This window comes from Protopterus annectens, chromosome 12.part0 (genome assembly GCF_019279795.1).
Source record: "Protopterus annectens isolate FY-2018-M chromosome 12.part0, PAN1.0, whole genome shotgun sequence".
Lineage (NCBI taxonomy): Eukaryota > Metazoa > Chordata > Ceratodontiformes > Protopteridae > Protopterus > Protopterus annectens.
Window position 1 is genome coordinate 1,394,520,735 of NC_056746.1, and position 25,648 is coordinate 1,394,546,382.

General features: G+C 40.0%; 1 long non-coding RNA gene across 2 annotated transcripts in view; it reads left to right on the forward strand.

The window, feature by feature from the left end:
* Window positions 1–5,076, forward strand: part of LOC122817235 — a 62,582-nt gene extending 57,506 nt beyond the window's left edge. For both annotated transcript variants that reach the window (XR_006367171.1, XR_006367172.1), the window contains one exon: window positions 4,322–5,076. This is a non-coding gene — a long non-coding RNA (uncharacterized LOC122817235). The remainder of the gene's footprint in view (window positions 1–4,321) is intronic.
* Window positions 5,077–25,648: the final 20,572 nt, after the last annotated feature.

Sequence of the window (25,648 nt, forward strand, 5' to 3'; positions counted from 1 at the left end):
AGGGTATCATTACGCTAATCCTTCCTTTATGCCTAAGGTGGTTTCTAGTGTGGCTTTAAACCAAACTATTCATTTGCCTACTTTTTATGCAGACCCCCAAAATAAAGGGGAAAAGATTTTGCATACTTTAGATGTACACAGGCAATTGCGTTATTACTTAAGCAGGACTAAGGATTTTAGGCAGTCTCAGCAGTTGTTTGTTTCTTTTGCTTTGAGTTGGGCAAGCCTGTGTCAAAACAAACTATTTCTAGGTGGATTGGCTTTTGCATTGCATTTTGTTATTCCCATCATGGCAAGGAGGTTCCAGCTGGGATTAGGCCTCATTCCACTAGGGCTACTGCCACTTCAACAGCATTTCGGGGTGGCAACTAAGGATATTTTGGAAGCAGCTACTTGGAGTTCAGTGCATACTTTCTCTAAGCATTATCACCTTCCTATCTACTCTAAGTCTAGGGCTGGTTTTGCCACAGCTGTTTTGCAAGGCATGTTGTCAGCTCCTGCTTCTTTATGATTTGCCAGCCTCCCTTACCTCTGCTTTGGGATTCTACCCAATAGTAAGGACTGCAGCAATGGAAAACGAAGAACATAGTACAGTTTTGTACCTACCATAAATGTAGATGTTCGAGGATTCCATTGCTGCAGTCCTCCCTCCTTCCCCTCTGTGTTTAGGGGTGGTAGTGTAGGTGAGTTTACCTGCTTATATTTTTGTATATATTGTTCATGTTTTGGTGCAGGTATTTGGGCCTTGTCTTTTTAGGGTCTTCTGACATCTGGGGCAAGAAAAGACTGAGGATATTCATGCGCATTAGTACCCTACTGACGTCAGTCTAATGCGCCCTGACCGACGTCAGCCTTATACTCTGGTATTCGGGCCGACTGGATGCGGACTATACCCAATAGTAAGGACTGCAGCAATGGAATCCTCGAACATCTACATTTATGGTAGGTACAAAACTGTACTTTTTTTGTATCCATATGTGAAAAAACAGACATCATATATTAGGGACAGTTTTGATTTTTTGAACAAGATTACCCCAATAAAATGGACGGAAGGAATGTTTTGGTTCACAGCTGATGTAAAAAGCTTATATACAAGCATAAAACATGAACATGGCTTGCAGGCTTTACGGCGAACCTTAGGTGACAACCCACAGTCATTTTATATTATGGAGTTAGTGGAATTCTGTCTTAAGAACAACTATTTTTATTTTGATGGTCAGTTATTTCACCAACTAAAGGGCACAGCCATGGGGCAAGTTTGCCCCCATGTATGCTAATATTTTGATGAATAGTTTTGAACTTGATTTTTGTATCATTTACAATTTTACAGGAAACATGTAATAAGCTATTATAGATATATAGACGATTTAATTTTTATCTGTAGGGCGGTATAGATGAGTTAGAGGCTTTTAAAAGAGACTTGCATACAAATCAATTTGGATTAGAATTTGATGATTTTCAAGTGGGTAGTAAAGTTAATTTTTTGGACTTGACTTTAGAAGGGATAAGCAATGGTAAAATACTTACAAGAATTTATAGAAAATTTGAAAATTTACACTTTTTAGATGGATTGAGCCATCATCCTGCTCACCTTATGAAATCTTTACCGTATGGGGAATTCATTAGAATTAAGAGATTGTGCAATAATGACAGTGAATTGGAAATAGAATTACAAAAAACAGTAGATTTGTTTGTAAGAAGAAATTATAGAAGTTGAGCTATCCTTACAAAAAGCTAAGAATGAAGGAGTTCAGATAAATAGAAAAAATAATAGAACTAGAGTAAACAAAGAAGAAAAAGATGAATATACTGATAAACAGATGTTCTTTGTACTGTCATATGATTTATTGACAGAAGAAGTTAAAAAAGCAGTATTGAAATATTGGCCTTTTTTATTTAAATATGGTGATCTAGTAGACATTATTCCAATAAATATTACATTTTCCTATAGAAGAGGGAGAAATCTAAAAGACATTTTGGTACATGCTAAGTATTCTAATCCTAATGTTGATTTATTAAAAGAGATAGTTTTATTGGGAACATTTGAATGTGGGAATTGCATTTCATGTAAATACATAAGTAAAACATTTGAATGTATAAATGGTAAGATTTTTAGATCTTGTGGGACTTTTTATTGTAATTCAGTAGCGATAGTGTATGCTATTAAATGTCCATGCGGACTGTTTTATATAGGTGAAAGTAAAAGGGCATTTAAGGTCCGACTTCAAGAACATATAAGAGATATAAAAAATAAAAAATTAGAAAGTCCGCTAGCAGTACACTTTAAAGACTACCATAATAGTTCACCTGAAGGTTTATTAGCAACAGTTCTGGAACAAGTAAAAGTTTATAATACTGATGATAATTTAGTTAAACAAAAACTGCTATATAAGGAGACAGTTTTTATATTGAAGTATAATACACTGACACCTATGGGTATTAACGTAGAATGCAATTGGAGAGTATTTTTATGAATGACATTTATTGTAAATTAACTGATTGTTTGATTGTGTAATTGTTTTATTAGTTTCTGTAATTAAGGTTTTTGAATGGTATAAATAATTTGTAATCGTTTGGAATATTCATTCTCCTACAAGGTGGCGCCAGAGAAAGAAATAAACTGTGTTGGATCTTTGTATGTGGTCGTATTGTTGCTTCTACTGCCTTGTTTTTTGTTTTTGTTGCATATTATTATTTAACCTAGAAACCATTTGAACCAGCAGACAAATGTGATATGAAGTTTCTTTTTTTTGAAAATGATCTTTTTAATGGTTATCACTTCAGCTGAGAATTTCTGAGCTTCAGGTCTTCTCAGCTAAGCCTGTTTACATTATTTTTCATAAGGACAAGGTGTCTGTATAGACCAACCCTTCCTTTCTTCCTAAAGAGGCAACAGAGACTAACATTAACCAGTCCATTCAATTACCAGTATTCTTTCCAAAATTTACAAATAAGGGCGAGTACATGCTTCGCCTTCTTGATGTTCACAGATAATTACGTTTTTATCTTCATGGAACAAAACAGTTCAGGAAGTGTTTGTATCATTTGTCCCTAGCCACTTGGGTCAGGCAGTTTCTAAGGTTTCTGTGGCTAAATGATTACTGATTGGATTTCATTTATTTATTTTTAAGAAAGGATTAGAATTGCCTCAACCCCCTAGAGCTCAATCCACTTGATCTATGGCTACATCATCTGCTTTTTGTCGAGAACTTCCATTGACGATATTTGCATTGCAGCCACTTGGTCACAGACTCATACTTTTGTTACACATTACAAATTAGACATTGTTTCCAGAAGCAAAGCTTACAGTACTCTGGCATGTCCTTCCATAAGGCCTCCCTAGAGCTATGTAGCTGGGGACTCACATTTGTGAGGAAGAATGAAAAGGACAATGTCAAATTTAGATGTCATGTATTTACCATAACTTGGCATCTGTGTTGTCCATTTTCATTCTTCCTCATCTCTCTCATCCATCCCAACCCTGTCACTCCAAGAAGGATCTCTTGGATGGTATTTGAACCTTTCAGTTCTTGGTTTGAGCCTCAACCTTTTTCTTATATCTGTTTCTGTCTCCATAGTAAAGTGGGAAATTAGGCAGCAAACTTGATCTGAGGAGCTGGGGATGGAATAGATTGTTATGGGTAAGAGGGAAGAGCTCAATAATTAGAAGTAAAATCTTGTATATGCAGCCGAGTTGGATCCTGGACCCATTTGTGAGGAAGAATGACAATGGACAACACAGATGCCAAGTTATGGTAAGTACATAACTTCTAATTTTGCAAGAGGGCAGTTCAAACTGCTGCCACATGTGTACGTAACTTGTATTGGTAGTATTAATCAGGCTCTTCTTAGAATGATATTTATTTATTGGTATAGTAGATTTGTTTATTATTGCCTGATAATGGTGTGATGAAAGTGCTAGAATAGAAGTAATACAATAAAAGATTTTTTTTGGAAGCTATGCTCTTCTTGGGTGGACTAAATTTTTTTAACCTGGCAAAAATTTCTAGGCAAAAGTACCTTAAGAGGTCAAAATGAACAATTATGAGACTCAAACCTGGGTCTTCTGTATAGTGCTTTTTTGCATTTCATAGACAACCTTATGTGATGTTATTACAGAGCTTATTGGAATTTCATAGGCTTAACCTTCTCTGCTGTTATTACTGTCTTTATTATATCTTATCCAAAAGTTGATTTTGTTCTGTGTATGTAAATGACAAATAGTCATCTTTGAAAATAAGAAAAAAAGTCTGATTTGTTGAGCAATTTGTTCACTGTATATGACTAATGAAAATACCTTTTTTTCTTCTACCGAATCTAGCTGCTGTGATGTAAACTGAATAGTATATCATGAATGATCAATAAGAGAAACTGACTGCTGGCCAACTCGTTAACAGCGAATCACAAACGAGCTAAACAACTCCTCTGAAAACCACTTTTATTGAACCTGCATTTGTCCTTTTTCTACTTTTTTGTGATGATAGAGTGATTTAGTAGATGTAAAGTTGGGGTGGGGAGGTGGGCTTGCATCTTCTATAGCAAGTGCCAGGGGGAACGGAGTTTCCTCCCTGCAAAAAATGTTTTTGTTTTTGGTTCACTGAAAGTGTTTTTCAGCAGACCTGCTTCTGTTGATTGGGATTCGCTATTATTGTTGTTGCTGATGAGTCTGCTTGAATTCATCAGTAAATGTAATACCAGGATAGCTGTTAGTCAAGATTTAATGAACAACCATTTTCTGCAACAGAAAATTATTTTAAGGCAAAGCTGCTGAATTACTGAAAAGATGTGTTTTAGATTGCTTAAGTTTAATGTACACCAGGGTTGCTTAGATCTCTGGTTGTAAACTAATAGTACAGAATAATGCGGCATGGTAATAATAAACAGCAAACAAGGGACATCATGAAGATGTTGGACCTGATGCTTTCATCTTTCTCTTGCAACACTTTAAATCTTTGAATCATCTCATTTGTTTCTAGAAGTGCCTGGAAACCAGGCTTGACAGCAGAGTGGCTCTTTACGCAATAATTAAATGAAGGTGTAAGTAAAATGTATAATAAAATATGTAACACTTGGCAATAGAGATATGAAATTATTTTTGTAAAATTCATTGTTCTTTGATTTAATAGGAAGTAGTAAACTCGCTTCTAGTAAATATGAAGCATTATTTGTGTTTGTTTGTAAAATTATATTAAAAAAAAACAGAATTATTTTGTTGAGTCTGTGAGGATAGTTGTCTAATTTGCCTGGGGAACTTAGCAAACAACGCTGCTCAGTTTACACAGGTATGTCAGACAGACAGTAGTGCCGTGGGAAAATTCCAGCACCATTCAACACTGTGAGAATGAAGCCTTTTCTTAAGCTGCTATTAACTTGACAGCAGTCTAGAACATAACCGTGACAAACTTGACAAGTGAACAGCAGGTGAATTTGGGAAGATATATTTATGGAATATTGTTCAGAGATGTGCATGTGCAAATTATTTAATTAATGTATTTATTTTGGTAAGATGAAACCACCCAAAAGGTAGCATGTTTGTACCTCAAAGTTCTGAGTGAAAAAAAAAAGAGACAGGACAGCATGTGTTTTCCGAGCCGTGGTACAACAGAACAGGACATTTGACTGTTTTGAAGAATGCTGTCTTTTGAGAAAAATCAGTCTCATCTTCCACAATGGAGTGTAACACAGGTGAGTAGGACAAAGAATGTGCTTTCTGATATTTGATACAACAGAGCTGGAAATCCAACTGTTTTGAGGTAAGTCCCGTTTCTGTTAGAAATCAAAATATTACCTTCCAGAATGTTATATTACAAGCATGCATAAAGATAATGGACTGTTGAACAATTTATAAAGGGATTTAAGCTGTGTGTGCTTCAGGGAGATTGAGTTACTTTCCAGACCACAAGGAATTTGCATATGGCGATTTTTAAATGTTGTATTTCCATTTTAAATTGTAACTTAGCATTTTGCAGTTTCATTTTGGAGTACATAACCTTCATGCATGTCAATGATTGTATTATAGAGCATAATCATCAAACATCTGTGGGGGAGTAGGGGCCATATCTGAGAAGTAGTAAAGGATTGCTACTAATGTTCGATATAGCCTGAGAGTCAGACAGAGACATGGCTCATGACTCACACTGCTGAAGGCTGGTGTGCTGTAAAATACAGAATGAAGACCAGCAAGTGATTCAGAAATTATTATATGCTATCATATTTTATGTGATGCTAGATTAAAGTGCTCAGTCTACACTAAAAACTATTAGTCTTTTGTGTGGGAAACCCCACCCTACAATAGATGAGCCAGCAAAAATACCATTCAGTCCTTATCACCCCTGAGTAATGGGTGAAACAGTTGGTAGTTCATAAAAAAAGAACTCCATAACTGTCAGGATGGCAGCACAGTACGATGTCCTGATTTCCTGTTCACCCAATCCCCATTTGTTTACACACAGATTTGCTTACTTGTGGGTTCTTAGTCTAAGACAGGAAGCTGGTCTGCTGTCTTGGGTGTCTGGGCAGAAGGCCAAGAAGGAAGTTCTTAGACATGGCAACCAGGATGGTGGCAGCTATAGCAAGGACACCCAAAATAAAGAAACAGTTGTACATGCCCCTACTCCCACCTCCATACCCCTGGGTATCGGGTGGGACAGTAGGTCGTTCATAAAAAAAAAATAAAAAAACTTCATAACTATCAGGATGGTGACACAGTAGGATGTCCTGATCTCCTGTTCACCCAATACCCATTCGTTTGCACACAGATTTGCTTACTTGTGGGTTCTTAGTCTAAGGCAGGAAGCTGGTCCGCTGCCTTGGGTGTCAGGACAGAAGGCCAAGAAGGGAGTTCTTAGACATGGCAGCCAGGATGATGGCAGGCAGCTATAGCAGGGACAACTAAAATAGATAAAGAAATGATTGTAAAGTACTGCTGCAAAATCAATATATCTCTGTACATCAGTAGGACAGGTACTGCATAAGACATATGCAAATGAGCTGTGTAGCATGAAAACAAGTACTACTGTGTACCAAATCTGTTAACTGAAATTGTAGTATGTTGCAGTCAGAGAAATGTAACAAAAGCGGAAAGTTCACTGGGTGTGCATATATATATATATATATATATATGTGTGTGTGTGTGTGTGTGTCTGTATGTATATATATATATATATATATATATATATATATATATATATATGCATAGCTAGCAACCCCAAGTTTAATGTAGGTGCTATATTCATAAGCCACAGACTAGCACAAAGATGTAGCTCACAGAGTATGTTGGATTGCCATAATACTGTCCCTACAGTAATTGCACTGCAGTTGTACTGCTTCAGCTACACAGCTGTGACCACATTCAGTGGTGGACTGTACTAACAGCAGTACAGCCTAGTTTGTATTTCTGACTCAGCATCTCCCTCACCTTTGGAATAGACTCCTACTGCAGATAAAGCAGTGGGATACACTTACTCTATTCAATGGGGACCTGGATAATTGGATGGGTATTTATAAGTTCATTCCTGGTTTGACTGGCCTAGCCTTCCAGGAGAAGGGAGGTACAGTCTATGGTGGGAACAAACAAGGCGTGCTGGTTGCAAGACTTTGCAGCCTTGACCTTCCCATGATTCCTATGACTTGGCAGAACTTTTCAGTTTTGAGATTATAGTTAAATAGCAAGAAGTCCATGTGACATGTTAGTGAGTGGCTAGTTCCAGAAACAGATAGTGAGGACAATGCTGTTCAGTATGTTTCTGAAATATGCTGTATATTTCCTGTGTATTAGCCTGTACTGATATTGTGCCATTAATGTCTGTGGAACACAGTGTTAATGTGCGCTACACAGTAATGTTACTCCTGTTAGGTTAAACTATGTGGACAGGTGTGCTGTTAATGTCTGTGCTACACAGTGTTACTGTGCGGTACACAATTATGCTGCTGCTCTTATGTGAAACTATGCAAAGAAGTACTGTGCCATTAGTGTATGTGGCACACACTGTTACTTTGCAGTACACAATAATGTTACTGCTGTGTGAAACAATGTGGGCAAGTTCTCTTCCATTAATGTCTGAGGAACACAGTGTTACTGTGCAGTACGCTGTAATGCTACTGCTATGTGAAGCTGTGTGGACAGGTGCTATGCAGTTAATGTCTGTGGCACACAGTTTTACTGGGTGGTATACAATAATGCTACTGCTATTATTTGAAACTATGTGGGCAGGTACTGTGCAATTAATGTCTGTGGCATACAGTGTTAATGTGCGGTACACAAACACTTCATCACTTCACATACCAAAGCCATAATTGCAAGGACCCATCTCTTATCCATCCTCTTCTATGCTTTCCATATCTTAACTAATCACCATCACACAGAACTAAAGAAAATGGAATCTTGTTACAACAAGATAGCCAAGTTTGCTACTGAAGCCTCGTACAGGACCCATCACTGTACTTCCCTTAAGCAGCTCAGTTGGCTTGAGTTATCTCAACTACTCCTACTCAATCAACTCTCAATAGCCCACAATCTATATTACCTTCCAGAGAAAACCCCAGCATCTTATTGAACCACACACTACCACAAGAGCCTTAAGATCTAGTAACCAGAACCTCATAACTGTCATCAAATATAAAAATGTTGCTGGCAAATCTCTCTCTGACTACACCATAGCCAGAATCTGGAATTCACTACCAAGTTACATAACCTCTACTTCCTGTACCATCCAGTTTAAAAAAGTCTTGAAAACCCACTATCTTTAAACTTGGCTTTGCTCATGCTACACCCCAGGTTAAGTGATATGAATGCACTGTTGCAAGGATTCTGCTAAGGGTCACCAGTTGTTCACTTGAAAACTTGGTAATCTGTCAATACTTAATCTATACTACTAATATCTGTCTTCTTTAACAACTGGAAATGTCACATTTTCCCTACACCTAACATCCTACAATAACAAACTTGGTTCCAAAAACATTTTGCATATCTGAGTTATGTACTTTATGTATTGCCAACTTTTAATGTTGTTTACTTTCTGGTATGTATTGTATTCTCACTTCTCTCCCATGTATTACATTGTATTTTAATTTTATTATATGGTCTTGTATTGTATTTCAGTGCTTATCATTTTGGAGCTTTTCTCCCCAGGCCTCCACTGAAAATGGACCTGTGTCCAGTCGGACCTTCCTGGTAAACAAATGTAAAATAAATAAAATGTTACTCTTGTCTTGTTAAACTATGTGGACAGGTACTGTGTGATTAATGGCTGTGATACACAGTGTTAGTGTGCAGTTCACAATAATGTTAATGCTGTAATGTGAAACTATGTCGACAGGTACTGTGCCATTAATTTCTGTGGTAGACAGTGGGACTGCTGTGCTGACCCTCGGATGTGAAGCTGTCCATGCAGGTGTTGTGACCTTATTATCCGTGACATGCAGGGCTGCTGCTGAATGCAACATAAAGTTACTAATCCATTATATATGAAGCTGTGTGGTCAGGTACGGTGAATTACTGTCAACTGCACATGCTGCTTCATGGTCAACATGAGGGTACTGTTGTGCTGATCTTTGAATATTTAATGTACCATGTAAATTAAAACAATGAGTGAGAAGGTCACTGAAAAACCCATCAGTAAAAACAAAGCTAGAACTTCCAATAAGTGACCTCTCAAATCATCAGGTATTTCAGCTAATTGGCAATTCTGAATGCCCATGACTTGTTTCATCATTTTAATGGACATTTTCTGGCCAATAAAGCCAAACTCCACTAACTGTGGATATGTATATTTTGGTCTTGTTATGACCTCATCGGCACACCACAAGCAGAGTGTTTAACTAAGCATTAGAAACACAGGGCTGTTATACCCAGCTGATGTCCATTATCATTAGGGTCACTGCAAAAATATCCAAACAAACAATGAGTGAGAAGGTCACTGAAAAAACAATCAGTAAAAACAAAATGAAAACGCCAGCAAAGCTAGAACTTCCAATTAGCTGAAACACCTGATGTTCATAAGGATCATTTGCATATATCCCATGTGCCTCTGATACAAGAGGTTTGAGAGGTCACCTATTGGAAGTTCAAGCTTTGTTGGATTTTTCATTTTGTTTTTACTGATTGTTTTTTCAGTGACCTTCTCGCTCATTGTTTTAGTTTGTTGTTTGGGATATTTTTGCAGTGACCCTAATGATAATAGACATCAGCTGGGTATAACAGCCCTGTGTTTTTAATGCTTAGTCAAACACTCTGCTTGCGCTGTGCTGATGAGGTCATAACAAAGCCGAAATATGCATATCCACAGCTAGTGGAGTTTGGCTTTATTGGCCTGAAATTGTCCATTAGAATGACAAAACAAGTCATGAGCATTCAGAATTGCCAATTAGCTGAAACACCTGCTGTTCATAAAGATCATTTGTATATATCCCATGTGCCTCTGATACAAGATGTTTGGGATATACCATGTAAATGGAATGTATATAGTGCTATTTCTCTGCATCCTTATGCTCTTACTAAACCACATGTGGTCCAACTTTTATGCTCTATGAATTTAGGGTGCAGAGTGGTGCACCAGTGTACAACCATAAGCATCATACAGTGGATATAAAACCTTTAGACACCCCTGTTAAAATGCCAGATTTTTGTGATATAAAAATGAGACCACAATAAATCATTTCAAAACTTTTCCCACCTTTAATGTGACCTATAACCTGTACAATTCAATTGAAAAACAAACAAATCTGTTAGGAGAAAAAAATATAAAAAATAAAAAACATACGATAAGCTGGTTGCATAAGTGTGCACACCCTTAAACTAATACTTTGTTGAAGCACCTTTTGATTTAATTACAGCATTCAGTCTTCTTGGGTAAGAGTCTATCAGCATGGCACATCTTGACTTGGCAATATTTGCCCACTCTTCCTTGCAAAAGCGCTCCAAAGCTGTCAGATTGCGAGGGCATCTCTTTCATACAGCCCTCTTCAGGTCATCCCACAGATTTTCTATTGGATTTATGTCTGGGCTCTGGCTTAGCCATTCCAAAACTTTAATTTTCTTCTGGTGAAGCTATTCTTTTGTTGATTTGGATGTATGCTTGGGTCATTGTCATGTTGAAAGGTGAAATTACTCTTCATCTTTCTAGCAGATGCCTGAAGGTTTTGGGCCAAAAGTGACTGGTATTTGGAACTGTTCATAATTCCCTCCACCTTGACTAAAGCCCCAGTTCCAGCTGACAAAAAGTAACCCCAAAGCATAATACTACCATCACCATGCTTCACCGTGGGGATGGTGTTCTTTTGGTGATGTAAATTGTTGTTTTTATGCTAAACGTACCTTTTGGAATTGTGGCCAGAAAGTTCATCCTTGGTATCATCAGACCATAACACATTTTTCCACATGCTTTTGAGAGACTTGATGCATTGTTTTGCAATTTTTAGCTGGGCTTGGATGATTTTCTGTGTAAGAAAAGGCTTCCATCTTGCAACCCTACCCCATAGCCCAGACATATGGAAAATGCGGGAGATTGTTGTCACGTAGTACACAACCAGTACTTGCCAGAAATTCCTGCAGTTCCTATATTTTCTCCACTTTTTGATGACTGTCTTCACTGTGTTCCATGGTATATGCAATGCTGTGGAAATTTTTTTGTACCCTTCTCCTGACTGATACCTTTCAACAATGAGATCTCTTTGATGCTTTATAAGCTCTCTGCGAACCATGGCTTTTGCTATAGCAGGCAACTGAGTAAATGTCAGGAAAATCCTACTAGGTCAGCTGAACTTTATTTGGGGTTAATCGGTCTCTTTAATTGATGGCAGGTATGTACCCAAGAAGACTGAATGCTGTAATTAAATCAAAAGTTGCTTCAACAAAGTATTAGTTTAAGGGTGTGCATACTTATGCAACCAGCTTATTTAAGTTTTTATTTCTTATATTTTTCCCCTAACAGATTTATTTTTCAATTGCATTGTACAGGTTATAGGTTACATTAAAGGTGGGAAAAGTTTTGAAATGATTTATTGTGGTCTCAATTTTTTATATCACAAAAACCTGGCATTTTAACAGGGGTATGTAAACTTTTTATATCCATTGTATTTAAAATTCTGTTGCTCCATGGGAGCATCTTGAATAATTATACTGTAGGGTATGTAGTGTTACTCACCCTAAGCATCATGTTTAACAGCCTCACAGCTGTGATCATATGGTGAATTGTTACCCTGTAGAATATATACTACTGTAGTACTGTGCACTTTAGCAGCAGGATTAACATCCAACCTCCCACCCTGAGTTTCTGAGTCTGTTGTGTAATGTAACATGTCAAAAATGGTTTCCTATTGATTTGTCAACAGCTAAGGTTGTCAAATGCGTATTCATTGACACCCAAGTGTTGAACGGTTAAAATAGCGAATGGCCACATCATCAAATTCTTTCCTCGGGAAAGAATTCCCATGGCCGTTCTTGGGGATTTGCCCTTGCCCCATTGTAGAGTGGTCTCAGAGTTGGTTTATTAAGTTAGGGGTGGGGCACAGCACCCACATGGGGGGTGTGAGGCCCCCCCCACTATGTTTGGGTGTGTTTGTTTATTTTGTTTGCGAATGACCAAGTGAATTCTTTCCCTATGAAAGAATTCAATGATTTGGCTGTTTGCTGTTTTTAGCTTTTGACGCTTAGGTGTCGATGATTTTGGATTCGACAACCTAAGCTGCTGATGTTATGATATAGACACTGAAAAAATGGCTAAGATATTTATGTAACTATACTTACTTTCCCTAATGCAGTGTACCATTGGAAGGTATTAAAGTAAGAGGCACAGAGAGAGAAATCCCTTACTGGGATGTGAGAGACTTGCCTCCCTCTTCAACAAGGGTTACCGTTTTGTTCTGCAGGTGTCAGTCATCCTTAAAGCTTGTATACGCAGTCAAGTTATATTCAAATGGGACAACATAGAATGCATCTTAGGGTGCTTAATTACATTGGACAGTACTAATGTTGCATTACTGTGCAACCTAGGCATAATTTTAACACTGTCGTCCCCATGACAGTATGGCACATGTTGAGATGGGTAACGCAGTTGTTGTCAATTAGATTTTTGAAGAAATTGTAATCAAGTATATTTCATTAATTCCTGTGTTTTGTTGAAAACTTTTTCTATGGCTAGAGCAAGATCACATGACATGCTGAGGAACTTTTTCTTTATCCTTGTTGTAATGCAGTCTTGGACTTTGCATATTTAGAGGTACGTGGGTGTTTAGTGGTGGCTTGCTGTCCTGTAGAAAAATGCAGTTTATTTTTTTAAGAATTTTTTTGACATTCCATGATGTGCAACATCAACCTTTTTTCCAACAGACCTACTTCCATGTAATGATATGCACCTGATTACGCTGAAGGCACTTAGTACTGCATTTCCATGCTCCCCAAGCATCATGTTTAACACTCTCTGCCACTTTAATGCATAATGCGTAATTACACCAGAGGGTACATTGTGCTGATTACAATACCCCTACCAATTCTCTGTATTGTCCAGGTGCCTGTGGCATGATTAAAATATAGAACATATGTTGGTACTGTGTTGCATACCCAAGAATCTCCCATGGGTGACTTTTCAAGCACCTTCTGTGCCTGTGAATGCCACCTCAGTTATACAACCTCTTTGACCAATGCATAATCTGCAGTCTAAAACAAAATTATTTATATGCTGTGAGGAAGAAAGTTCTGCAAGTCTTGGATGGCAGTGTGAAATGAATGCTGTAAATGGCAAATGACTGTAATGACCAGACTCAGTACACAACTTCTAAGCAGTATTCTGGACTTTGTGTGACCAAACATAATCATCCACTCTATTAAAAAAGCATTACTTCACCATACAGCCAGTGTAGCTGTTGACCATATATCGAGTACTGTTGAATTCAAATGCCCAGCCCCAAACCTTAGATCCACAACTGCCATTGGGGTTAACAGACAATAATAAATAAGTTAGGCCAGCTATGGGATAATAATATAAAGCCAACCCTTCCCCTCGATACCGATAATAATGGCGATTTTTTTTTTGCCATTAGTGCCATAAAAGACGACCTCCCAGATGTACATCATTGTGACATCAGCAACATGTTTGTGTAGCGGATGTTAAACAGGTGCTGTTGAGGCAGGCCTTGCCATGAAACAGTGCCCTGACATCTTTTTGTGACAGGAGCATTTGTGCTTTAGCAAGCAGATATGGCAAATTTTGCCAGTGCATTATCACTTACTGAATATACTTATGTATAGGTCAGTCTCGTGGAAAAATCAGGGGACAAATTTGAATCCAACAATCTGTCAACATCGACTGACCCATGGATAAGTGTAGAAGTTAAAGCAAATGAGAGACTGTAAGCATGACAGACATTAAAACATAAAGTATTAAATGAAAACCAGTACTTTGTAACTACTGTGATGGAAAAAATGCACAAAATGGTAGTATTTAAATAGGGGTCTGCTGCTTTTAGTCGAATTACATTTGGATGAAAATGATTTCAGGCAGCCCACTTCACTGAAAGCTCATTTGACTGAAAGCCCATTTGGTCAAATTAAATTTGGTTGAAAATGGACTATAGCCCCTGACCCACTGCAGTGCAACCTTGAAGTGAGAATATAAAGTTAGGGGGTATGGGGGGCATAACCCCCACATTTTGCAACTAGTTTTTACTGACGTTATATATTCAATGTATTTTTAATGGATTCACATGTATATAATAGTACGTAAACTGAAATTATGTGGGGGGGTTATGCCCCCACATCCCCCTTACTTTATATTCTCACTCCAGGGTCGCACTGCACTGGGGCAGGGGCTATATTCCATTTTTGACCAAATGTAATTCGATCAAATGGGCTTTCAGTCAAATGAGCTTTCAGTGAAGTGGGCTGCCTGAAATCATTTTCGACCAAATGAAATTCGACCAAATGCAGTAGATCCTTAAATATATGTTGTTTTGGTAATGATCCCAACATCAATGTATACAATTAAATGAAGTTTTGGTAAGGCACGACAGTCATTAGAACATAAAGCTGACACTTAACTGCATGTAGTGTAATAGAGGGAGGGGTGATCATTAGCAGGAAAAAGCACTAGTGTTTCTTGTAGTTGTTTATAGAGTTGGAATAGATTTGCAGTGTGACAGTCACTAAAAGGTAAATTATTAAGTTTAAAACAGTAGTTATGTATTTTAATCATTGTCATGCGTAACTAACTCTTCCATTAATTGAATGCTATTAGCAACTGCATGAAACAGCAGAGCTTAAACAGTACCATTACTAATTCATATCCCTTATGTTAAAACACATGCATTTAAGTGTCAGTAAGACATGATCGTCAGGAACACATGAAGCATTAAGTGTTTTTCACTTACTACTGTATTTGCTAATAACTGCCATTCTGCAGAAGTACAATATGTGAGATTTTATTTATTTATTTATTTATTTATTGTACTTGCTTTTGCTTTCCAGGGAAGTCCAGCTGAGCAAAGCCCCTTTTTAGCGGAGTCCCAGGGAGAAAAGCTGCAATAGAGAATTCAGGTACATCAATAATATAGAATACAATTGTACATAAAAGGAAACACAGTCACAGATTAACATAAAATAATTGTACATAAAAGGAAAGAAAGTGATGACAGATTAACATAAAAAATGACAGGAGTGGTTTTTATAGGACCATATTAGATTTTAACTGTGAGTATAGGGTTGTTGTGGCAATTATAGTGAAAAGGCTGGTGGGAATAATGAAAAGAATAGCCAGCAGTGACCATTGTAGCTCCCCATGTGTTCCCCACATACAGGGAATGCATGTGATATTAATATAGTGATAAGCCCCTGAGATTCAGGTTATTGGCTAAGACTCTTGCCACCCCTATAGTGCCTTTTTTAGGCAAAGTTCAAAGGACAAAACCACCATTGTAACAGGTACAAGCATGCAAATTCTGAAGGTAATGCTACTCAATGCTAGAAGTCTAAACCTCAAAATGCACTCTCTCGAGGCACTCCTAAAAATGGAGAACATCGATATCTGTGCAGTAACTGAGAACCTGGTTCAAGGCTCCAGAGAGCACCCCTGCAATATCAGGCTACAACTCTTACCATACTTTTCAGCCACCAAACCAGGACCGAAACACTAAAGGTGGAGGAGTGTCCATATTCACCAAAGATATTCACATCACCAGGCTAGTTGCCCAACATAATGCATCTGAAATTCTCCAGATGCAACTAACACTAGGTAAAACTATAATCCAAATTGTAGCTTGCCACAGATCCCCCACCATGCCCCAAGATTCTCACTACACCTTTCTAAACATACTGGAAAATATTAAGATACAACCAAACACCCTAACACTGGGTAATTTCAACTACCCTGCCATTAACTGGGAAAACTACTCATGTACCAACACCTTTGCCCAATGGTTCTTGGAATTCATAAATTCCAACACCCTGGTTCAACTAATCCATAGTTCCACCAGGGGCTCCAATATCCTAGACCTGGTCATTACCAACATGGGAAATCAATGCTCCACACCTTTGGTCACCCCCTCGTTGGTCAGGTCTGACCATAAGCTATTCACCCTTAACATCCACATCCCACCCCCACCCCCCAGTAAGAAAACCTCCATAAAAAGCTTCTCCAAAGCCAACTTCATGCTACTCAAGTCAGAGGTGACAAACTTCATGTCACCCACACAGACGGGAACTGAACGTTCAACTGCTGAATCCTACACTAAGGCAATGTACGAGCACATTCACTCATGCATGAATCATGCCATCCTAAATAGAACCAAGATGCTCTCCTCCAAAAAAAGGAAGCCAATCTGGTGGTCCCCTGCCATAAACAAACTTTACAACAGAAGGAAGAAACTGTTGCAGAAAATAGGAAAATCCCAGGATGCAAAAAACTCCCTTACCAGCCTCAGTAAAAATCTGAGATCCCTCATAAAATCCTCCAAAGCTAGTTATGAAAGTAAAATTGCCAAAGATTCCAAAGGCAACCACAAGGTATTCTATAACTATGTCAAGAATCTAAATGGCAATGCTCAGATCTGCTCTCAGCTACAACAGAATGGCATTAAATATACTGATCCCAAGGATATTGCCAATATCCTGGCAGATCAATTCAGTGCCAACTTCACCCCCTCACACCCCCTAAATGGCCCATCTCAATACCAGAAGATTGCCAAATTCCAGTAATAACGGCCACAAAGGTAAAAAAATGCACTCTCCCAAGCTAAGAATACAGCATCCATGGGACCAGATGACATCCCGAGCTGTGTATTACATGAACTACAAAATGAACTGGCACTTCACCTAAGTGTCATGTGTAATCATAGCCTCACCTCAGGCTTCATGCTCACTGAATGGTGCACAGCTACAGTTATCCCACTCCACAAGGGGGGATCCACCTTGGATCCCAGGAACTACCGCCCCATCAGTCTTACGAACCTGATCTGCAAGGCCATGGGACATATTATCATGGAACTTGTAAACAAAGACATTGGCAGCCTTCAAACATTGGACCCCACCCAGTTTGGGTTTGTGAAGGGCCGATCTTGTCTCCTGAACCTGATTCTCTTCTTCAAATCAGTCTCCAGAACTGTGGATGAGGGTAAGGCAGTCCACACAGCCTATCTGGACCTCGCCAAGGCCTTTGACACCATCTCCCACTCTGAAATCATAGATAGACTTACTAAGTTGGACTTTACTCCCTATGTCACTCGATGGGTTGCCAACTGGCTTACTGACAGAACCCACACTGTAAAAGTAACCGATTCCAAATCCAGCTCCAGACAAGTGACAAGTGGAGTACCTCAGGGTTCAGTCCTGGGACCGCTCTTGTTTGGCATCTACTTCTCTGAAGTACAGGCCAACACTAAGGGACTCTGGCTAACAAAGTTCGCAGATGACTGCAAACTGGGAGCCATTATTGAATCCCCAAATGATGTGGATACTCTACAAAAGGGCCTTACAGAAACAGATGCTTGGTGCCAGAGCCATGGGCTCAATCTCACTGCCAAGAAATGTATAGTTATCCCCTTTGGGAAAAAACATGTACCCCTGAATTACCACATATGTGGCACTTCACTAAACACCGAAAGTATGATAAGAGACTTGGGGACACAGGTGGACAGTGGTCTCACCTTCGATAACCACATCACCACAACAGTTAGGAAATCCTTCTATGTTGCACACCTCATCACTAAGGGCTTTTCATCCAGAAAAGAGGAGGTCATTGTCCCACTGTACTCATCCCTCATTAGACCCATTATAGAATACAACACCCCTTTTGGTATGTACCTTTCAAGACATCTGCAGCAACTGGAAAGGCTGCAGAAATACCTCACTAAGAGAATCACAGCCCTAAAGCAGATGCCCTACGCTGACTGCCTTAAAAAACTCCAGCTATACTCTGTCGCATATTGTCTACTCAGAGGAGATCTCTACTTAACATACAAGGCCATGTCAAACCCAGAGCTGTTGGACATGCTACACTTAAAGAAATCCCAATCCCTCAGAGCTACAAGCTCCATGGATCTAAATCTTGTCATCACAATAAACAAAACATGCTGGAGGGATACGTTCCTGACCCAGAGACTCCCCAGACTCTGGAATAGACTGCCCATACATGTCAAGCAGAGCACCTGTTTGACCCTCTTCAAAAGGAATCTTGATGATTGGATGGGAGAAAAGGAATTCAACCTGGGGATCACGTCAGTCGCCCTGCTAGACAGGGGTCCAGGGAAGTAAATAGTGTGGGAAGAAGTAGCCAGGGAATTGTTATGGCTAGGCTTGTATAGGCCCTAGGGCTGATAGTCTAGTACTAACCTATGAACCTATATTGCAAAAGGATGCAGAGAAGGCATTTGGCAGGACTAGATGAGGATTTATTTTATTTTATTTATTTACCAGGAAATTCCGACTGGATGCAGGTTTTTTTTTCAGCAGATGCCCAGGGAGAAAAGCTCTACATCATGTGCATGATAAAGATGCAAAGTTGCAGCAATAGTAAACAACATTACAGGTTGTTGGCTTTAATACAGTAACAAGATATTGTTTATCAACAGTATATACAGAAAAAGTTGCAAGTTAAAATAGTTTCTTGTCATTTATAATATTAGTAACAAAGTTGTCAGACAAGATGTTAAAGTATGTAAAGACAACTAGCTATTTCTGACTGTGGTTAGTAGTGGCAATAGTATAGTTGGGTTAAGAGTCTAGGTGGGGGGGTAAGTCTGGATTAGAACAAGGACAAAGCCAGTGCAAATTTAAGTGGAATTTGAGTGCAGTCTTGAAAAGGCTGCTGGAAGGTAGAGTAGTTACAGAGGGTGGAAGATTGTTCCAAAGTTTAGATATGGTACATGAAAATATGGCTTCTCCTGCTGAGTTTTTGGGTTTGATAACAGTGAGTTGATTTTTTTGCTTGATCTTAAGGGCCTAGTGGAGTGAGAGGGTTGGAGAAGGGTTTGAAGGGAAGGGATGTTAAGGGGGTGGTTAATATGTTTATGAGTGAGGGTGAGTTGATTAAAGTGAAGGAGTTGTGGGAGTTCTAGCCAGTTTAGTTCTTTAAGGGAGATACAATGATAGCTGCGGTAGGAGGTTCTAGTGGCAACTTTAGCAATTTTGTTGTAACAAGCATCCAACTTGTGTAGGTCTGTCTAAGGTTGGTAAGTATGGGGGGTGCATAGAGTAGGGTGGAGATTAGCTGGGAATTGACTATGGAGATTCTAGCCGCCTTGGTTAGGAATTGGTGGCTTTGATATAATGCACCAAGTTTCTTGTGAACTTTTTTTATTGTGAGAGATATGTGGGTGTCAAATCTAAGTTTATTGTCTATTTCCACACCAAGTAATTGTGTGTGTTCTGATGGAGAGATGAGGGTATTGTCTTTGGCAAGAATGTTGAAGTGGGAGTGTTTTGGGTGACGTGGGAAGGTTGGAACAGGAGAAGTTTTCTCTTACTTGGGTTGAGTAGGAGCTGAGCATTGGAAAGCCAGCTTTCTACAGAAGAGAATGATTCCTGTGTGATTTGTTGTAGTTCTGGTAGAGTGGGGACAGAGCAGATGAGAGTAGAGTCATCTGCGTACTGTATAAGAGATGCTTGTGTGGTGGCAGTATGTAGGTTGTTAGTGAAAAGTGAGAATAGCAGAGGGCCAAGGATAGACCCTTGGGGAACTCCGAGAGTAACTGGGAGGCGAGGTGATGTGTTATTGTCCCAGATTACTGATTTCTGGTGTCCATGTAGATAGCTGTGGAACCAGTTGCAGGCTGGTTGTGAGAAGGAGAGGTTGAGGAGAGTAGAGAGTAGTAGCTCATGAGATACCATGTCAAAGGCCTTTGAGAGATCTAGAAATACAGCAGTAGAGAAGAGGCCATTATTTTTGTGATGAAGTATAGTGTTGGTGAAGGAGACCAGAGCAGAGGTAGTGCTGTGATATTGCCTGAAACCATGTTCGGTTTTGGAGAGGAGATTACTAGCTAGGAGGTAGTTGGAGACCTAAGTGTTGATCCATTTTTCAAGTATCTTGGAGAGAGGGGAGAGGATAGCAATGGGGCGGTAATTGGAGAGGTCAGTGGAGGGGGTGCCTTTGTGCAGGGCATTGATGTGGGATATTTTCCATATTGAGGGAACATAGCCTTCTGTTATGGAATGGTTGATTAGAATTGAAATTGGGTAGACTAGTGTATCAGATGCAATTTTCAAGTATTCAGAGGGGAGGTTGTCAGCTGTAAGTTTGGTGGGTTTAAGTTTTGACAATAATAGTCTTTTTATGTTGGAGGTAGGTACTGAGGTAAAGAAGAAAAGAGGAGTGGGAGGGTTAGGGTTAGGAGTTGGGGGTCTGTTGGGAAGTTTGTTTAGAGATGTTATCGTTTCAGTGAAGTGTTTATTGAAGGATTCAGCAATACTGCTGGAGGAGGGGGGAATGGATGGCTGGGAGGTATCAACCTTCCCAGGGTGGAGGATATTGTTAATAGTGGACCGGAATTGCTTAGGGTTGTGGTTGGTAGAGTTTAGGGAGGATTTAAAGAAGAAGTATTTGTCTAATTTTATATGCTTTTTGGCTTTATTGTGCAGTTCAAGGAATGATTGCCTATCTGAGTTATTTTTTGTTAGTCGCCAGTGCTCCCAGGCCTTATCTCTGGATTTCATTAGGGTTCTGTTGGTCTTCTGTAACCATGGGGCATGTCTGGATCTGACTTTGGCATTTCATACAAGAGCATGGGTGTTTAGGATGGGGAGGAAGGTACTGTTGAAGAAGTGGACAGCCTCATCTAGGTTGAGGTATTTTAGTGGTGACCAGTTAATTTTTTGCAGGGAGGAGATGAAGGCGTTGGGGTTGAAGTTGGACTTGTTCCGTATTTGTCTGTGGATAATGGGCTTCAGACTGTTTGTGTGGTGTCGAATTAAGAAAGTGAGGGAGTGGTCACTAAGACTGTCAGGTAAGCAGCCTGCTAGGTAAGAGTGTGAGGGGCTTTGTTGGCTAGGATCCAGTCAAGTAAGGTATGATTGTTAGGGTTTTTGTTGATTCGGTTAGGGGATTGAATGAGTTGAGTGAACCATGGAGATTAAGGTGAATGGTTGGGAGACTGTTATTACAGTATAGCCAGTTGATGTTAAAGTCACCGAGAATGATGGTTTCCTGGGGTAGAGATAGAGTAGCCCAGCTCAGGAGATTTTCTACGGGTATGATATTTTGCCCTGGTGGGAAATAGCATCCTATGATATTGATTGTTTTGTTTGGGTTTAGTTTGAGATTGGCATAAAGGATTTCTTCTTTGTTGTGGTGAGGGGCAGATGAGTTCAGGAGTTGAATATTGAGGTGGTGTTTAAATATCAATGCTACACCACCTCCTTTTTTGGACAATCTGTCTATGCGAAGGATGTATTCAGGTGGAAGTATTTCCTCACTTTTGATGTGAGGTTTGAGTCAGGTTTCAGTTAGGAAGAGAATATCTGGGGAATATATGCTTATGCTGGCGTGTAGATCTTGGATTTTATAGCATATGCTTCTGATGTTTAGGGACATTATAAGTAGGTCTGGTGTTTTCTTGTTGGCTAGGAGTTGAGTTGTGGGGGGTTGCTTGGACTAGGGTTTGTGGTTGGGTTGGATTTGGGAAGACCAGGGTTTGGATGGATGTCTCCAGTGAGGAATAGTTTATAGAGGGTGTTTAGGTATGTTTTATATACATAGGTTCGTAGGTAGGTACTAGGCTATCAGCTGAAGAGCCTATGTAAGCCTAGCCAACAAGATTCCCTGGCTTATGCCACCCAGGAAAGTTATTTTCCTGTGCCACTGTCGAGCAGAGATGCAGAAGTGATCCCCGGGATGTATTTCCTATTTCCCATCCACTCATCAAGATTTTTCTTGAAGAGTGCTAATGAAGAACCTTGCTTGACATAGATGGGTAGCCTGTTCCAGAGTATGGGAAGTCTCTGGGACAGGAATCTATCCCCCCAGCATGTCCTGTTTATTGTGGTGACAAGGTTTAGGTCGCTAGAGCCTGAAGCCCAGATGGATTGGGATTTCTTTAGGTGTAGCATGTCCAACAGCTCTGGGTTTGACATAGCTTTATATGTTAGGCAGAGATCACCTCGGAGGAGGTGATATGCTATGGAGTAAAGCTGGAGTTTTTTGAGATGGTCAGTGTAGGACATTTGTTTGAGGCCAGTAATCCTCTTTGTGAGATACTTCTGTGGCCTTTCCAGCTGCTGCAGATGTCTTATGAGGTACATTCCAAAAGGGGCATTGTACTCTATAATGCGTCTAATGAGTGTCGAGTAGAGAGGAACAATGACCTCTTTTTTTCCTGGATGAGAACCCTTTTATGATAAGGTGTGCCACTTAGAAGGACTTCCTGACTATTGTGGCGATGTGACTATCAAAGGAGAGACTACTGTCCACCTGGGTCCCAAGGTCTCTTATGACACATTCAGTGTTAAATAGATTTCTGCCTATGTGGTAGTTCATGGGTACAGAGTTTTTACCAAAAGGGATGACACTGCACTTCTTGGCATTGAGCTTGAGGCCATGGCTCTGACACAAGGCATCTGTCTCTGCGAGGCCCTTCTGTAGGATGTCAACATCATTTGGGGACTTGACTATGGCTCCTAGTTTGCAATCATCTGCGAACTTCATTAGCCAGAGGCCTTCTGTGTTAGCCTGTACTTCAGAGAAGTAGATACCAAACAGGAGACGTCTCAGGACGGAACCCTGTGGTACTCCACTTGTCACTACTTTGAGGTCAGATTTGGAGTCTGCAACTTTTACAGTATGGGTTCTGTCAGTGAGCCAGTTGGCAACCCGTCCTGTGACATAGGGATTTATACCTAGTTTAGTGAGTTTAGCTATAATTCCAGAATGGGGGATAGTGTTGAAAGCCTTGGTGAGGTCAAGATAGGCTATGTGAACCACCTTACCCTCATCTACGGTTTTGGTGACTGCCTCAAAGAAGTTGATCAGGTTCAGGAGGCATGATCTGCCTTTCACAAACCCAAACTGGGTGGGATCCAGACTTTGAAGGTTACCAATGTCTTTGTTAATGAGTTCCATGATGATACATTCCATGGCCTTGCAGAGCAGGCTCGTCAGGCTAATAGGTCGATAGTTACTGGGATCAGTGGTGGCTCCCCCTTTGTGGAGTGGGATAACTGTTGCTGTGCTCATTCAGTGGGCACAAAGCCTGATGCAAGGCTATTATTGAACATGGTGCTTAAGTGGGGAGCCAGTTTGTTCTGAAGTTCGTGTAAAATGCAGCCTGGGATGTTGTCCGGTCCCATGGATGCTGTGTTTTTGGCTTGAGCGTGCAGCTTTTACCTGCGTAGTTGTGATTACAGGGACTCTGCATTCTTCCTGTATAGATATGGGCCCTTTAGGGGTGAGGGGGTAAAGTTAGCACTGAACCTATCTGCCAGGATGTTGGCAATAGGGGGCGGGGGTTTAAAGTTAGCACTGAACCTATCTGCCAGGATGTTGGCAATATCAGTTGGTTCTGTAATTTTTGTGCCATTGTGCTGTAACTCAGAGAAGATCTGGGTGTTGCCATCAAGATTCTTGACATACCTATAGAATGCTTTGTGGTTGTCCTTAGAATTAATGGTGATTTTGTTTTCATAGCAAGCTTTGGAGGATCTTATAAGGGATCTCAGCTTCTTACTAAGGCTGACCAGGGAGCTCCTCCACACAAGGAATTTTACTATCTTTTGCAACAGTTTCTTCCTTCTGTTGTACATTTTGTTTATGGCAGGGGACCACCAGATTGGCTTCCTTTTTTTGGAGGATAGCATCTTGGTTCTGTTTGGGATAGCACAATCCATGCACTCGTGTAAGTGCTTATAGAGTGCATTTGTGTAGGATTCAGCAGTCGTAACTGTATTGTCCATCTGCATGGGTGTCATGAAGTTCACCATTTCTGCCTTAAGAAGCATGAAGTTGGCTTTGGGGAAATTTTTTACCATGGTTTCCATAATGGGGGTGGGGGCAGGATGTGGATATTAAGGGTGATTAGCTTATGGTCGCATCGAACCAAAGAGGAGTTGACTTCAGGTGTGGAACACCGGTCACTCATGTTGGTAATGACTAGGTCTAGGATACTGTTGGCCCAGGTGGAGGTGTGGATAAGTTGATCCAGGGCATTGGAGTTTATGAATTCCAGAAAGGGTTGAGCTAAAGAGTTGGTACACGAGTAGTTTTCCCAGTTAATGGTGGGGTAGTCCAAGTCTACCATTATTAGGGTGTTTGGTTGAACCCTAATATTTTCCAGTACAACATAGTCAATTGCTTATGGTATCTTATGGATAATTTATTTTTGAGTGTGTTAGGTGTTTGGTAATGGAGTGTGTGTATTGGGAGGATGGTTTTGGTGGCAGGGGTTGTGTAGTTATAGTGTAAATGTTTGAGGGAGAGTGTTGAGAGAGTACAGTGGAAGTTGTTGGGGCATGTGACTGTGGAGCCTTGGTAGAATGTAATGTGAGCTATAAATATGCAGGTTAGGATTGTTATTATATTAGGTAGTAGCATGATTGTGTTTTGTATGTAGGGGGAGGGGGTGAGTAGTGGTGTAGCCTAATTGCTGGCAATTAGGGGTGGGGTTAAGGATAAAAATAAATGTAGAGGTACTGGGGGTGGGTGGAAATAGGGGGCAGGGAGTGGGCTAGATCCTCCCCAGGCTAAAGTTTGCAGGGTAAGTGTCAACATTGTTAGGGGTTATTAGATTCTATTAGGGAAAAACAATCTATAGACATGATTTCAGCTGGGTCCTTTCTATGTACACACCTAGTTTGAAGCAGACAAGAAGGGGCAGTTTAGGTACCTTTTTGACTATTTTACAACTGGGCCATTCCAGTGTATCTACTAGGTTACATTTTTTCACCTAAAGCTTTATCTTGGTTTACTGATAACTAAAAAGAAAAAGTTAACTGGGGAATGTATTTACAGCAGATGGGGGTGATGGTGTAGCTCCATCACTAGCCATGGGTAGAGCCAGTTATTACTGCTTTAGGCCAGGTACTTTCTACAGTAGCAGGCTAAGAGAGAAACGTAGCTAGACACTTACAGTAACCTATCTTCTTTCCAAAGCCCTTGAGTCCTTGTGGCTGGTTTCTCCACTGCAGATGTGGCCAATGGCCAAGGATTCAGCAAGTGGGGGACTGAGAGAGAAA